The sequence below is a fragment of the Nerophis lumbriciformis genome, linkage group LG14 (assembly GCF_033978685.3).
Source record: "Nerophis lumbriciformis linkage group LG14, RoL_Nlum_v2.1, whole genome shotgun sequence".
Taxonomy (NCBI): Eukaryota; Metazoa; Chordata; class Actinopteri; order Syngnathiformes; family Syngnathidae; genus Nerophis; species Nerophis lumbriciformis.
Window position 1 is genome coordinate 28,894,214 of NC_084561.2, and position 11,583 is coordinate 28,905,796.

Genomic DNA, 11,583 nt, shown 5'->3' on the forward strand with positions numbered 1-11,583 from the left:
TAAATTGACCGTATTCCTTTAAAGACACCAAAAGTGCTTTCTTAAACGGAGAAATACCACATTAAATCCAACATATATTAAATCCAAAATTATCTGAAACTTTTACCAGTATAAAATTGACAGCATTAACAATTGCAAATGGCAACAGTTAAGCTACAACTACAAAATATTAAACTTAATGACAAATATGGTGTACTGTACACAATTTCACCTAAGAAAAGCAGTATAAAAAAAACAATATTGCACATGTAAAAAAACAGTATAGTAAATGCATTTCACCTGTAGCAACAGAATAATCCATGCACAGTATTGGTTTCACTTGAAAGTGCAGGTGGCGATGTGTGCTAAGGAATTACAACACATCTCAAAGCCTTACATTGTGAGTGTCCTGTCACTGAAAAAAATAAAACAAGAAAACAAGCCAAATCATATTGATAACCTAATGTAGGAAGGACGCAACCTTGATGTTGTTCTTCCTGGAACATAGCTAGCACTGACACCACTACAGCCACAATCTTGATTATCATCTTGCTCTGCAGGTTAGTCTGGGATTGCACGATGAGAATGGAATTCATCAAGGGAAAACTTTGCCAAGGTTGTCTGTGGCTTGTCTTGGCTTGTGTGCAATACCTTACATCAAAATATGTTTAATCATAAAGCGTGTCGACTATATGACAAGAGCAGCAGAAATATACCTTGGTTATCCTACCATGTCTTGGTTTTATTACCATTGAACACACTGTGCTTTTTAAAAAAAAATAGAGTATGGCTTCAAAGTAACCAAAATAAAAGGTGTAGCGTACAGTAATAATCTAATCAAAGTCAACAACAGCCTGAGACTACATACTGTATGTGTTTACAGAGTGTCCTCAACACAAGTGGGTCTAGCCTAGTAAAATACTGTACTGGTACATGTAATGCAGCGATTAATTCAAATAGAAAAAGCTTCAATTTATATTATGTTGTTTCGATTAATCGTTTAATGAATGTAACTAATAAGTAAGGATGATGTTTGATAAGAAATTATCGAGTTCGACCCCATTATCAAATCCTCTTATCGAGCCGATTCCTTATCGATTCCCTTATCGAATCCAGATAGGTTGTTGTATATGAAAAAAACCACAATATTTGGTTTAACAAAAGTTCACTTTTATTTTATAAGAAAAAAATAAAATAAAATAAATAAATAAATATTGACTGTTACCCCCCTAAAAAAAAAAAAAAAAAAAAAAAAAAAAATATTGACTGTTGTTACCCAAAGTATATTACCGGTACCGGTAAGTGGGATTTTTCAGAAAAACAAATATATACAGTAACACAAAAACAACCTGTCTCTGTGATCACTATAGGTGTATAAATAATAATATAGTGTTAAATAAAATCAGTCCCTTGGGCACAAAACTGAAAATAATACAGCTCTCCAAAAAGTGCACTTCTGCTGCTATTGGAACATACTAACTACACACACTATGACACTAAGAACACCACAGTCATCAATCAACAATTCTTCCCCCCTTACATGAGAGCGAAGCCTGGCAATAATTGCATATTGCCTGTTCTGCCCTCACTATACGTGTTGAGGTTATACAGCTTGGCAGACAGCTAACAAACAATCCAAAGCAGATTCATCCATTTAGGCTCTTTATTGTTGTTGATCTTACTTTGTCTTTTCCTATCTTTACTTTTGTCTTGCACTAGACTGTTGTTTTAAAAAAAAATGAAATACACACAATGACAAATGTGTAAGCTATGTGATTCAATTAACATACTGAAATGTAATACACAATATGTAAATATTAGCTTCACACAAATATACAGCACTATCATCAAACAAATACTTCTGAGTGTTGAAACTATTTCGATGGTGGAAATATACGACTGGCAGCAATTTTAAGTCCTCAAAACATCCATTGAAACAGTGCACAAAAATCGTTTTTCAATAAACATCTTAGTATCAAACTTAACCACCTTTCACCTTAATATTGAGTTACATAAACAAGTTAAACAGTTTACTTACAGACTTATCTTTTTCCAAGGCTTGTAAGAGCTAACACAACTTGTCTACTTCTCAATTGTCTCAACCCGGAAGTGCCCAAACTAATGACGCGTAGTATTTTCATATTGCCACAAGGTGTCAGTAAGAGTTTACAATCAAATGGGCATAACATTTCAGGTCCCACAGGGCATTTCCTGTACGTGGGAAGGGATTCGTTCCCAGGGATTCGAATAAAGAACCAACTCTTTTTCATTACTATAGTGGCCTCGATAACGGGAACCGGTTCTCAAAAAGGGATTCGAGTCCATGGAATCGGTTATTTTCTTATCGAACAACCAGGAGAACCGATTTCAAACATCATCCCTACAAATAAGTGATAAAATCTGAACCGCATGGAGTTGCAGAAACTTCAAATGCACCAACATAGTTTCCGCACAAGTTAAATGCAATGTTACATCATTTGTCTCCTGCATTTAACCAGATCACAGTAAAACAGAAAGCATGAGTGAGTATTTTCCTTATGTATTAATCTGTTGTGAAGAAATTAATGCAATATTGAAATTTAGACTATGTAGCCTGACAAAGAACAACACAACATTAGCTAAGGCCAACATTAGCACAGATGTCTATGCTATTGCAAAACCCCCTTGGACATTTTTCTGATTATTACAACTTCAGCATAAAAACAGGAGTTCAGAAGAGGTAGAGAGAGATTTTCTATCCTTTGATACAACCCTACACTGGTGGACAGGAAAGTGAGTCTACCCCAGCTATCTAATTGTAACATGTCGGTCTCTCAGCATTACTTCAACTGTGTTAAACACTTTTCACTTTTATGTTGGCTAAACACTACTTATATCTTAAAATGTTGTTTTTCTTTTGTAAAAAAACGTGTGTAAATACAATTGTTCTATAAAACATTATTCTTTAAATAAATATATTTTATATCTTATATTTCATTTGAGAAAAACACTTTTTTTGTTTTGGGGGTTTTACCAGCTACACATTAACCTAGAACTCTTACCTAGAAAACCCTCACTCTGCAATCCATAGTGGTTAATTGGGATACATAGAAGTTTACATAAAACTGTACCCTGTGATTTTATTAGAAATTTAAACTGTGGTGGATTTGGAGGCAGATGAATGTTTTTAAATCAAATGCATCCCAGTGGAATATGAAGGAGTATAAACTTGGAGAATCTTCTTTGGCTGCTCATATATTGTGACCATCCTGGGAAAAATACTGGCACCATTTTAATATGACCCTATTCAAACAAACATCATTCATTTTGATGTCTATGTACAGGTGGTAGTCATTGTGAAATATTCTGCTTGCTAAAGCAAATTGTTTTAGTATGATGTCACTCAGTGACTGTGCTTTCCTGCCAAAAACTCCAGCTGGCTATTTGCTGCTGTTTTTTTCCATTGTTGGTTAGATCATCATGTTGAATTCGGGTGGGAAAGCATAGTGCTAAAGATTTAGAAAATCAAAGCTATTTAGGCTTAATCACACAAAGTTTACAGACACATGCTTTAGAAATTAAACTTAAAATAGACCAAAAAATTACACATCTGTAGTTTGGCGGTAGGCTGCAAAAAAGGTATTCTCTGCCTCTCAATAAACATATTTCAATGAGTGTGGAAAAACATCCACAACCAACATTTAACATTAAATACAACAACATCAAAATCCAACGTCATTTAGTGACGTAAAGAGTGGAATGCCCATATAGAACCAATTTAGACAAGGTCATTAACATGTTATCCACGATTGAAAATAATTCACTCCATTTTTAAATAGTGAGTCAAAACAGGCCATTACAATGGTGGTTTTTTTCTATGCTTTCTCTATGCTTTTTACGCAGATGCCTAGAGGACGCTAACTTTCCAATGTAAACTACGCCTGTGCGTGACGTGCGCTCGCGTACTAGCTTTGTGTAACATTAGCTATCATTAAATGTATATTCTATCGTAACTACAACAAGACTACAAATTGTTAGTTGCTTATGATAAATGATAAATGGGTTGTACTTGTATAGCGCTTTTCTACCTTCAAGGTACTCAAAGCACTTTGACACTACTTCCACATTTACCCATTCACACACACATTCACACACTGATGGAGGGAGCTGCCATGCAAGGCGCTAACCAGCACCCATCAGGAGCAAGGGTGAAGTGTCTTGCTCAGGACACAACGGACATGACGAGGTTGGTACTAGGTGGGGATTGAACCAGGGACCCTCGGGTCGCGCACGGCCATTCTTCCACTGCGCCACGCCGCTTCTATTGGACTGCTTCTGTCTACAGTATGTGTTACAGTTAAAGTTAAAGTACCAATGATTGTCACACACACACTAAGTGTGGTGAAATTTGTCCTCTGCATTTGACCCATCCCCTAATTGTTCACCCCCTGGGGGTGAGGGGAGCAGTGGGCAGCAGCGGTGGCCGCGCCCGGGAATAATTTTTTGTGATTCAACCCCCAATTCCAACCCTTGATGCTGAGTGCCAAACAGGGAGGTAATGGGTCCCATTTTTATAGTCTTTGGTATGACTCAGCCGGGGTTTGAACTCACAACCTACCGATCTCAGGGCGGACACTCTAACCACTAGGCCACTGTATATAAACGAGAAGCCTCAATGCCATACAAATTATTTGGGCCGTAAGTAATTTTTTTAATATAGTTAGTTATAGTGAAAAAATGTATACACTTTAAAAATACAGTATATGCTGTATGCTCGGTTAAACCACTATTGGTAAAATAAGATATTATATTTTTCGGTTAGAAAAAGACGGAAAAAGACAGAAGTGTGCTGAGTTATAGAACTTAGAACTCCATATTAGACTGGATGCAAAAGAAAAAAAAACAGTACAAAACAAACATGCAATAATTAAGTTGCATGCCATTAAAGTTCATGTGACATCTTTAACCAGAAGTATTTCCATGAGAACACATGCAGCCAACGCCTAACCCAATAACTACTGCATGTGATACACTTAAGGCTTCAAAATATATGTTTTCCTCAGCAATTTTGAGGATAATCCGAGTTGCAACACTGTGGGCAGTTTTGTAATTACTCCCCTTGAATAAACTGTTTTATTAGTACTGACAGTAGTGAACACTGTATAATCTACCATGACCCTACAATCTCTCAGAATAGACACTCCATTAGGAGTGTCCAAACTTTTTACACTAAGGGCCGCACAAGGAAAAATTATATTTTTCATTTTCAAACCCAATACAATACTTATTGTAACCATTAGAGATCCATTCCATTTTGGTGAACGATTAAGGTTCCGGGGACCCCAAGGGGTCTCAGTCATTAAAGTGTTAAATCAGATATACTTCTTTTTTTTGTACTTCCAATGCTAAAATATCCAGAGTTCAACTTTAGATTTGTCCTTTGACATGTAGTTTTGTTTGGTATGTTTTATTCCCCTTTGTCAATGAAAGTCCTGTTTTTTTATGGCAACAACACAAAATATGCAATATTTTCACCCAAAAAATATTCAAAGTGGAATATTTGATGTGAAGTAATTGGAGCCTTAAATAGGCAAACAAGTCATAAAAAAGAACATTGCTTTTAAATTCATGACAACAAGGACAGTTTAAAAAACAGACTAAAGATATGGGGATCCGAAAGACCTCCACTCATAAAGGTGTTTAAAATAGGTCAAATATCAATATATATTATTTTTACTTCCAATTCTAAACTCTCTATCTAGATCAGTGATTCTCAGAAAAATCACTTAATTGTGCGCAATTAATTTTGAGTCATTGTTTACGTACACCGTTTTATTTTCCTATAGTCAAACACAGTGTTACTGTTCAAACTGTGTAGCATTACACACAGTTTGAACAGTAATACTGTGTTGACTATAGGAAAATAAATTGTTGTACTTAAACAATGACCCAAATAAAATTATTAGCGCAAAATATTAAATATACATGTTAAATACAACCTTGTTTTAATGAATACTTAGGTCTACAACGCAACTGTAATATAATGTTGGTCATTATTACTTGGAGAGCCAAGTGTTTTCTGAGGTGGTACATTTTGAGAACTATTGCTCTACATATAACTCACAATACTCTTTATTTTATTTGTATTTTTTTTAAAGCGAGATCAAGAAGAGACATTTTGTCCTTAGTATTCTGAGTAAAGCATGACTTGTTGATGACGAGTGTCTGAGAAATTACGTCATCTAAAACTGAAAATGAGTCATAATGGGATGAATGTCATCATATGTGTCCTGTTCGACAAATAAAATATATTAAAAAGAACATTTTAAAGTTAAAATTAAAAAAAAGCAACATCGTGTTTCTGAAGAGTCAACTAGCGGCACGTACGTCAGCGAGTCATTTCCAACTTTAAATGTAACACATTGCTAATTAGCTAAATTACTTCACACTGAAATGCGCGAGGACGCTATAAACCTGATCAAAAATATATTTACCTTGCTGTGATCCTTGAAAAGTGGTAAGTCCTATTCTATCACTGGGTGTTTACAGAAAGGATGCGTCCGTCCATCAAGGAGGGTGACGATTCCGTTTGTTGGCAAAGCAGAAGTTGGGAAAGACACTCCTCCCTCCCCCAAAAATCTGCTTCGAATTTAGAAACACCATTGCTGCGTTCAAGGACAATCGGAAATGTCACAACTATACAAGATTATAACGCAATGCTGTAAACAGGCTACAATTTGGTAACATGTTATAGGTGATACCCCGGCCTAACATTTTTCTGTGTTCTTTTCTTAGGTATTCGAAACAAATCATTATTGCCGTGAGAGCAACTTTATAATAAAAGACACGTGTAGACCTCTGTCGCCCCCTGCAGCAAAAGGTAACGAGCTTGCTTGAAACGCCCCACAAATAGAATGGAATGCCATCGGCGTTGCCAGGTAGGAAATTACAAATGATCGTATCACAAGCTTAAAATTATTATATTTTGAGAAAATGCACCGTACATATCCTGTTGCTCGGGAGCCTCTGCTACAGTTTAACATTAAAAATAATGACCACAGATTTAGTTTGTAATCACTTTTGGAGAAACAGTGAACAGTGCCCCCAGCTGGCTGTAAAGAGGCACGTTGTAAAACAATGCACACTATCATCATTATGATGGACCTCCAACCAACCATCCATCCATTTTTTTACTGCTTGTCCCTATCGGGGTCGCACTCTGTTTGTGTTGAATAGTCATTACATTAGTCATGTAATACAGGGTCAAACTATCTGCCTGTTTGTCAGATATTGAATATTGTAGAGGGTTTTGAAATTGGTATCTAATATTGTTTTTTTTACTCTGTTTATTGTATTGTTTCTATTTTCTTTATTGTTGTTGTTTTTTACCCCGATATGAATCCTCCTGATCATTTCAATTATTGATCACACAGAAGGTGAAATAATCGTGTCGTCATGGGAATTATCATACATCTGAATGCCATGTTTGTTTTGCTTTCAATTACAAATGCATTCAAAGGAATGTACTTTTCAAAAAATTAATAGGTGAACAAATTAGGAAAATCATCCAAAATAACAGCAAATGACGAAACCAATTATGGTACTGTACAAGAAACTGGAAATTTGCAACATTTTAGGTTTAGTCAAGTAAGTTTTTATGATATTATATTAAAGCTGCACAGCTTTGAGAGCCGCACAATGAGTATCACTGATCTCAACACTTTGTTCTGTAATTGATAGGAAGTTAGGAACATTAATCAGCATTCTTTCTTTCTTTCTTTAGTTTATTTCGAACATGAACACACTTACAGTATAATACATCACACAATTTCATATCGTTTCACTTTACATCATATCCGAAAAGGAGTAGGAAGAAGCAAAGCTTATTTAATCCTACCCCTTTCCCACTTCAGAGCGTTTACAAATATATAGAATCATCTACTGACCTTTTTGTATAATAAAATAACATCTGTGAATTAGTATACGCAACAGTTTTGTAATATGTAATTAGTTAATTCAGTCATTATTAACACACTGAGATGAAGAATATCTTATTTTCAATAAGGTTGAAAGTATTTCTCATAATTCTTATTCCTTGTACTTTGTAAGCACTATTATTTTGAACAACCTCTTAAACTGGATCATATCAGTACAATGTTTAACTTCTTTACTTAATCCATTCCATAATTTAATTCCACATACTGATATGCTGCATTGAATAAAGTGTGACCCATTTTTTCGGAGATCATTATTTTGTAAGCGTAATTCAACCAAATGTGACATGTAGCGCAATTTTTGTGAAGGCCGTAAGTGTGTGACTGGTGGGAAAAAGAGAGCTCTTGACAGTGGCCGTGTTTGAACTACATTAGACTGTTGACTTTAAAAAGTGTCTCTCGATTTTCGTGGAGCGAGCACTACATTTGAGCAGTGGCGGGCCGTGCGTTTCCCACCTAGGCCTTCAGTGATGTCCGACTTCAATGATTACCTCTCAAAATACCATAATATATGTCCCCACATCAGGCCCGGTCCTAACCAATGTGGCGCCCTAGGCAAGATTTTAGGTGGCGCCCCCCCACATCGGCAGTGAAGTGTACATACTCACAAGAAACCGAATAGCTTTGTCTTTGACCTTTTTTTACTTACAACTGTACCTAATATATAAAGGGGTGGAAAAGTGACTATTACCTGCAGGGCAAACATTAGCTAACCAAAAGGCAATAACAATGTAAACAAAAAACACCTGCTTAAAAGATCTAATACAAATGTCCCTAAGGAATGTAAGGTGGGAGTACTGTAATTACCTAACGTTACATTATTATTTTCCATAACAATTTAGCCCCCTCCACAATATTAACCCGACGTTAAAACAGAACTAGCTATTTATTGATTAGCAATTGCCGAATCATGCAACATTAGCTTAATGCTAAAAAGCCAGGTTACTATCACATTCTGTAACAGACAAATAATTTCATGTAGGCTAACGTTACCTACCTGCTACCTCTGTCTTTTCTCGTTTCTCCTCCTCTTCTTTTCTCTTTTTTCTTCCCTGGGCACCTGACAGTTTTGGCCGTTTTGACATCTTGTGTTGATTTTTTGATGTGGTGACGTCCAAAAAGAGTCATGATACGGGAAGGGAGGGGGCGCACCGTGCGGGGGCAGGGGGGGGGCGTAATGTTGTTACAAATAATATTTCTATTAAATAGGCTTTACTTTCCATTTTAATTAACGTGGGATTATTTTTTGTATTTAGAAATAATAGTACCAACTTTTTTTTTTTTTTTTTTTTTTTTTCTCCAACATTTGTGGCACTGGCGTGGCGCCCCCTGATGGACGGCGCCCTTAGCATTTGCCTATACGGCCTATGCCACGGGCCGGCCCTGCCCCACATGACCATTGGTGGAGAAATTCTATACAGAAACACATTTACGCACTACTGGGCATTGTACAAATCGGGTTATTTTCTGGCGCATATAAAAATCAATAAACCCACATCAGCAATCAAAACATATCTTATGTGGTACTGTCAACATTAAAATTGCAAAAAACATTTTAAACGTGAAAAAATAAAGAAATAAAATATCTGAACTCACATTTCATCAACAGCTGAGCTCGTTTCCGGGGTTGGCCGACATGGTCTCACAAGATGTAGTTTCTCTTTAAATATCCTTCTTGAAAATGGCCTTGCAAATATATGTGTTGTCTTGTCTAATCATAACATTTCAATTTTACTGAGGGAACTCTCCTGAAGGAATCAATAAAGTACTATCTATCTATCTATCTATCTATCTAAAAGATGCAGACGAGGCGTGTTGGCTGAGTTCTTAAAGTTAACTCCACAGCGTGCTCATCAAAAACATCCCGCTGACGGCATGTCTGCATTCAACAACCTAAGCGGAGTTACTGTGCATGCGCTTCACTACTGTGGCATGCTAGGTAATGGAGTTCTTATGTTACCTGGCTCATAACATCACTATATATCTGCCTTAGGCCATCTTGGGGCGGTATAGCTCGGTTGGTAGAGTGGCCGTGCCAGCAACTTGAGGGTTCCAGGTTCGATCCCTGCTTCCGCCATCCTAGTCACTGTCGTTGTGTCTTTGGGGAAGACACTTTACCCACCTGCTCCCAGTGCCACCCACACTGGTTTAAATGTAACTTATATATTGGGTTTCACTATGTAATAACGCTTTGAGTCAATAGAGAAAAGCGCTATATAAATATAATTCACTTCACACTCCACTTCACATCTACAAGGCCTTACTGACAACAACGCGTGATCTGATTGGCTATTGCAACTGATTATCACTGTATGTCTCCATTCACTTACAGCGCACAGATGCCAGCATTGTTGAATCTGAAGGCCTCTGGCAGATTTCGTACAGCATGGCAACATAAGCTAGCTAAATTTTGATTGGATAAAAACTCAATAAATTAAAAACAACAGCACTGGAAGGAGCATAATATGACATAAAGAGAATATGAATACTTGTAGATATTTAGGGAAAGTAAATAAAAAAATACTTTTCTGGTTATGTTAGGCCAGCAGAGAAGGCATTGCTGGCCCTGACGGCACACCACTACATTTGATTGACAGGTTGACGCCTTGGGAAGTTTTAATAAAACATTTTTCTTTTTCGCCTTCTCCTCTTCTCCACTCCACTTGGGTAGCTCCGCTTCATCTTTATAAACAGCTCTCATAAACCACGCCAACACTTACACTTTAAAGTGTAAAGTAGAGATTAGCTGATTCCTGTCATATTATTATCAGTAAGTAATAATAATAATTATAATAACTAGAGATGTCCGATAATGGCTTTTTTGCCGATATCCGATATTCCGATATTGTCCAACTCTTAATTACCGATTCCGATATCAACCGATACCGATATATACAGTCGTGGAATTAACACATTATTATGCCTAATTTTGTTGTGATGCCCCGCTGGATGCATTAAACAATGTAACAAGGTTTTCCAAAATAAATCAACTCAAATTATGGAAAAAATGCCAACATGGCACTGCCATATTTATTATTGAAGTCACAAAGTGCATAATTTTTTTTAACATGCCTCAAAACAGCAGCTTAGAATTTGGGACATGCTCTCCCTGAGAGAGCATGAGGAGGTTGAGGTGGGCAAGGTTGGGAGGGTGTATATTGTAGCGTCCCGGAAGAGTTAGTGCTGCAAGGGGTTCTGGGTATTTGTTCTGTTGTGTTTATGTTGTGTTACGGTGCGGATGTTCTCCCGAAATGTGTTTGTCATTCTTGTTTGGTGTGGGTTCACAGTGTGGCGCATATTTGTAACAGTGTTAAAGTTGTCTATACAGCCACCCTCAGTGTGACCTGTATGACTGTTGATCAAGTATCATTTGCATTCACTTGTGTGTGTGAAAAGCCGTAGACATTATGTGACTGGGTCGGCACACAAAGGCAGTGCCTTTAAGGTTTGTTGGCGCTCTGTACTTCTCCCTACGTCCGTGTACACAGTGGCGTTTTAAAATGTCATACATTTTACTTTTTGAAACCGATACCGATAATTTTGAAACCGATACCGATAATTTCCCATATTACATTTTAAAGCATTTATCGGCCGATAAAATCGGCAGTCCGATATTATCGGACATCCCTAA